Source organism: Phoxinus phoxinus (genome assembly GCF_949152265.1).
Source record: "Phoxinus phoxinus genome assembly, chromosome: 3".
Taxonomy (NCBI): domain Eukaryota; kingdom Metazoa; phylum Chordata; class Actinopteri; order Cypriniformes; family Leuciscidae; genus Phoxinus; species Phoxinus phoxinus.
The window spans coordinates 36,486,789-36,492,719 of record NC_136878.1 but is presented as its reverse complement, the minus strand read 5'-3'; positions in this window follow the sequence as shown (position 1 = coordinate 36,492,719).

The following is a 5,931-nucleotide window of genomic DNA, read 5'->3' as shown; positions in this document are numbered from 1 at the left end:
ATCCAAGTAAGAAGCTAACTGTGCTTTGTTAGTCCATTTGATCTATTGGATCTATCAGTTTTAGCCAGATTATAAGGCCAAACATCAAACACTCTGCACCAAACAATGTTCTTTAACAGCCTGCCAACACATTCACAGACAGACACTCTGGCCAAACCTCAAGATTTTTCTGAGATTGTGAGCTGCTCCTGATGACACTACACTGGTGTATATACAATACGCACTATGTAGACAGTAAAGTCATTATTCTGGTTTTACAGCACAGAAAACAATTCTTTACCAAACTTTTCTTGAATCCATGTCACGGGTCAAACCTCACTTAGCCTAATTATCCCACTTTATCTTCTCCTGTCTCTCTCCCCATGTTGCTCATTTAGCACCATGCTCTCAATCTCCACATTAAGATATCCCTCCTCTGAACCTCTTAAGGAACATGTGCTAAATCCGGTCTTACCTGCTTGAACCTCTAGAGGTACTCTCTGGGTTAACCTGATAACTTGAAAATTGGCTTGACCTGAACGATTCTTCCTAAGGAATAGAGAAGAGGAAACCAAAATTAAGGCATCAATGTATGTGTTATGTGGCTAGTTAATCCACTGAAAAAATCCAGCATAAACCAGCACAAATGCCATGTTGGTCCAGGCTGGTTTATGCTGGTATAGTGCTGTTATAGCTGGTGGACCTCAAGCAAAACTGAGCTGGTGAAACATGTTCACAAGCACGTATTCTAGAATTCTCTAAAATATTACTTCACTCATGAGCCAAAACATCATGACCACTCAGGTGAAGTAAATATTTGTTATCATCTCAGGTCACATGTAAAGGTCTGAGTAATATCTTAAGTGTATGTAACATGTTCAGGAATGGTTTGAAGAACATCATGAAGAGATCAAGGTGTTGTCCTGATCTCCAAATGTTTCAGTCCAATCCATGGTGACTTTTTAAGGACATGAAGTATCTGCTGCTAATGTATTGGTGCCTGATGTATATTGTAGAATTTGTTGACAATTACTGTACATATTTAATTTTTTTTCGAACCAATTATTTCAGCCATAGGCTTTGGCCTTTAAATCTAAATGTTTTTAGAACACAGTCCAAGCATTTGACAGGTAGTATACAGCTGGCATGTGACAAATTTTGGTTCTGAATGTCTGATTTAAGTGAGTCATTATTAAGGGTGTATTGTGTGTCACAATAAGGGTGTGAAGTGTAGGCTATTGCATAGTATGAATACATTGTTCATAATTAAGGACAGTTTCAGTTCCTAACCCCAAAATATTAAACGGTGTGTAACACACTCTGAGTCTGCTCTATTTATATTATAGTTTTATATAGTATTATTGTGTGTGTGTGTGTGTGTGTGTGTGTGTGTGTGTGTGTGTGTGTGTGTGTGTGTAAGTGTGTGTATGGTTCAGGTTCAAAATTTGTACCTTGTGGAAACATTGTTTGTTCCCCATGAATAAAACGGCTTATAAATCCCACTAAATCAGTGTTTTTTTTATTTTTTATGTAAAAATACAGAAACTTCGCGTCTATGTCCTTAACCTCAGGTTGCTCTAGGCCCTAGGGGAACTGTCTCTGTAATAAATTTACTGTATATCACCGTAGATAAACACATCTGCTAAATAACAAGATGTACTTTATACAACATGTATTTTTTGTGTTTATATACACGTCACACCTCTCGTCACAAAATTGCACTGGTTGCCAATTGCCACTCACATAAAATTCAAGGCACTGATGCTTACCTTCAGAACAACCACTGACTCTGCAACCTATACCTGAACTTACTCCAGACCTGTGCCCTCCCGAAGCTTGTGTTCTGCAAGTGAATAACGCCTTGTGGTGCCATCTCAAAGAGGCACAAAATCACTTTCACGGACCTTCACCTGGACTGTTGGTGGGATATTAAACCTGCCTAACTCAACCCAAGCTGCTGAGTCCGTTGCCATTTTTAAGAAACAGCTGAAGACGCATCTTTTTCGGCAACACTTGTCCCATTAACTTACTTTATATTCTATATGTATCTGTCACATTGTTAATGTGTTCTGTTCTGTGTTGTGATCTTGTTTCCCCCTGTCTTTGTGATTTTGGTTTAGTCCTGTTAGTTTTCCCTGTCCGTTTAATTAGAAATTTCCGACACCTGTGTCTTGTTAATTTTCCCATTTACCCCAGTTCTTTTAAGCCCTGTGTTTTCCCTCAGTTGGTCGTCGTCGTATGGTAGTGTGCTTTGAAGTCCTGGAGTGTTTTCCTTTGTTCATGAAAGTTTATTTAATTAATAAACTAACTGCATTCAAGTACCCGTGTCCTCGTCTTCGGCATCCTGCACCAAACCTGACAGTATCTATATATTTGTTAAAAAATTGTTACGTGTTCTGTGTTAGACTTAACTGGGAATGGTCATAGCACTTGCATATTGTTGCCCTATTGTTAGCTTGATTGCTTCAATTGCTCTCCTCATTTGTTTTATCGCTTTGGATAAAAGTGTCTGCTAAATGAAAATGTAAATATATATATATATATATATATATATATATATATATATTAAAAAAAATACATTTTGGCCAACATATATAATCGAATGGTATTCATCCAAACTCTTTTTTAATATAAGATAGCTAACTAAAGGTGAATAAATTACATTGTGGCGAGCAGGACAAGGTCGAGGGCTGTGGGAAAATGGCACGAGGCGGTGGTATGATTACTGATGAGCGACACCTGCATGACGCACCGGTCTTGTATCTCTCACGGAGGAGTGGATACATAAAAAAAGCGATGAAAGTGGAGATCGAGAGAGGAACAGGCATAGGCGTCGATTTCGGTGGGGACTGTGGGGATGCGTACCCACCAGATTTCGTCATGAGTCATTTTGTACCCACCACTTTTTTAGGGTTACTAGTAGGGCTGTAACGATATACCAAACCCACGATTCGGTTCGTATCACGATTTTTGACCCACGATTTGGTTTGTATCATGATTTTTTTTGGGATTACAAAAAAATTGTTTTCATGTTTTAGGTGCTGATGCGGAGGTGATGCGTTCATGTAACATGTAAGGGTGGTGCTGCCAATAAAGCACCTAAAAGCGGTCACAAAGAACCGGCAAAAGTAATGATTATGAATATGTCAAATATAGAAAGTGGACATTTTGATTGTTTATTAATAAACAAGTGTTTTCTGTGTCTGCTGCAAATATGAAGTTGACGATGTTGACTCGCGATCTTTGCAGGAGTGAACGTGGCAGAGAGAAATGCACATTTACGGATTTTATAGTTTTCTTTCGTTTTGAATTGCTCTGTTTAAAAGTATGATTCCAAGCGTTCTGTAGATAATATAAATATTTCTCAGGTCTGTGAGGCAAGTAGGCTGTGCTGAGTTTCTGTTCATTTATGAGACGAGATCCAGAATGCGTCGGCGCCTCCGTGTCGTTGGCCTACTTATTATTTATTAAATCCAGGCAATTGGTTGATGATACATTGATTAAAATTAAGATACAATTAATACAAAACGAAATTCACTTTAAAGAAAGGCTTTGTGCTTTCTGTTTGAAGTCTCTTTGAAAGTTTTAAAGCAGTCCGAGAACTGTCACGTCCATAACATTGTTTTTTCCTCATAAATGCGAACACGAAAAATTAAATTAAATTAAATTACATTAATATTTTATGTTCTGTGGAGAGCATAGTAGCTTGGAGAGCTTACATTAGCTACAGGACATTGTCTTTCAAAACATGACCTGCACGAAAGAGAAGAAAATGTAGCGTATGCATCATTGTACCCAGCACTTCTGAAAATGCACTTCCGAATGCGTCTCTGTCCCCAGCACATTTCAAATCAAACTGACGCATATGGGAACAGGCCTGACTTTATGTTCTATAGCTTGCATTTAATACAATCCTCTTTAATGCTCTAGCTCAGTGGTTCCCAAACCTGTCCTGAAGCACCCCCAACACTGCACGTTTTCTTTGTCTCCCTAATCAAACACACCTGATTCAACTCATCAGCTCATTAACCCATGTGATAATGAGCTGATGAGTTGAATCAGGTGTGTTTGATTAGGGAGACAAAGAAAATGTGCAGTGTTGGGGGTGTGTCAGGACAGGTTTGGGAACCACTGCTCTAGGTCTCCCAGCTTGCACTGTCAAACCTCTGCAACTGATCCAGAATGCTGCAGCTAGAGTGGTCTTTAACGAGCCGGAGAGAGAACACGTCACTCCTCTCCTCACAAAATTGCACTGGTTGCTGCTCGCATCAAATTCAAGTCACTGACGTTTGCCTACAGAACAACCACTGGCATTGCTCCCTTGTACCTTAACTCATTACTTCAGAATTATGTGCCATCCAGAAACTTTTGCGCTCTGCAAGCGAACGGCGTCTTGTGGTGCCATCTCAAAGAGGCAGAAAATCTCTTTCTCGGACCTTTACCATGACTGATCCTGCTGGTGGAATGATCTGCCTAACTCAAGAGCTGCTGAGTCCGTAGCCATTTTTAAGAAACTGCTGAAGACGTATCTTTTTCGGCAGCACTTGATCCAGTAATACTAACTCTTTCTCCTATTCTATAAAAAAAACAAAAAACTAACTATGTTGAACTGCGAAGGGTCATAGCACTTACATACTGTTGTCCTACTGCTAGTTTAATTGCTTCTATTGTTCTCATTTGTAAGTCGCTTTGGATAAAAGCGTCTGCTAAATGAATAAATGTAAATGTAGTGCAAATGAAAACAACACCCTTGGAATGTTTTGGCTTATATCATATATTGATTTTATTGAGTGTTTGAGAGGATTTGCACCGATAAAGTAGATTTAAAGACAAAACGCATGTGTTCTTTAGTTTTACCAAAAACTTCTTAAGGTGCATCCATGCTTTTTAAGTGTAGTAAATAATTTAATTTATATGACATACATGTGCTTTTTTCACATCTGCTTCAACTAATCCATAAAACAGTGAATTTGAACTGTATATAGTTCATAATTTAACAACATTCATGCCTAGGCACAATTTGTATTTTTCTACACAACTTGAAGAATAAGCATTAAGATGCATATGCATTAAGATCAGCAGTTTTGATTCGAATAGCTGATTTCTGACAGAGAGCAAGACAAACACAAGATAGAGTGACAACAGTTAAAGGAGAACTCCGGTCAATTTTAACATTGAGCTCAATTTTTTGTAAATTTGGAGTGCTGTCAATACAGAGAACAACGATAAAAATCGGTGTTGCCTACACTGTTATCCTCTTTTTCAAATTTGCACCCTGTTGACTTCAATGGGGCAAGTTTTAAACAGATATGAATAAAAATGATGTTATTTCAGCCAGCGCAAATACCTGTATTTACATCCTGTTTTCGGTCGAAGTCCAAAGTAGTCGATTGTCGAGTTCACGCGCGCGATCATATGTAACTAAACCTATGCGCGTGAACTCGACAATCGACTACTTTGGACTTCGACCGAAAACAGGATGTAAATACAGGTATGTGCACTGGCTGAAATAACATCATTTTTATTCATATCTTTCACATCTACTGCAGTCAGATTCACTCGTGTTCACTCTTCTAACATGGCTGGGCACTTGTATGACACATCAAGGATGTTAAGAGGCTAAAAGCAGGTTTAAAACTTGCCCCATTGAAGTCAACAGGGTGCACATTTTAAAAAGAGGATAACACGGTGTAGGCAACACTGATTTTTGTTGTTGTTCTCTGTATTGACGGCACTCCAAATTTACAAAAAAATTAGCTCAATGTTAAAATTGACCGGAGTTCTCCTTTAATGCATCCTGAGCAGGGGCTTGTTGCTTGTGCAGTGCCCTTTTGATTACTGATCTGACCCACAGCAGACTTACACTAATAGACTGTGACAAGTCTCTTTCCATTCTAATCCACCAACCATAATCTACACAGGCTAATTGAACTATCAGTTTGGATTTCATAT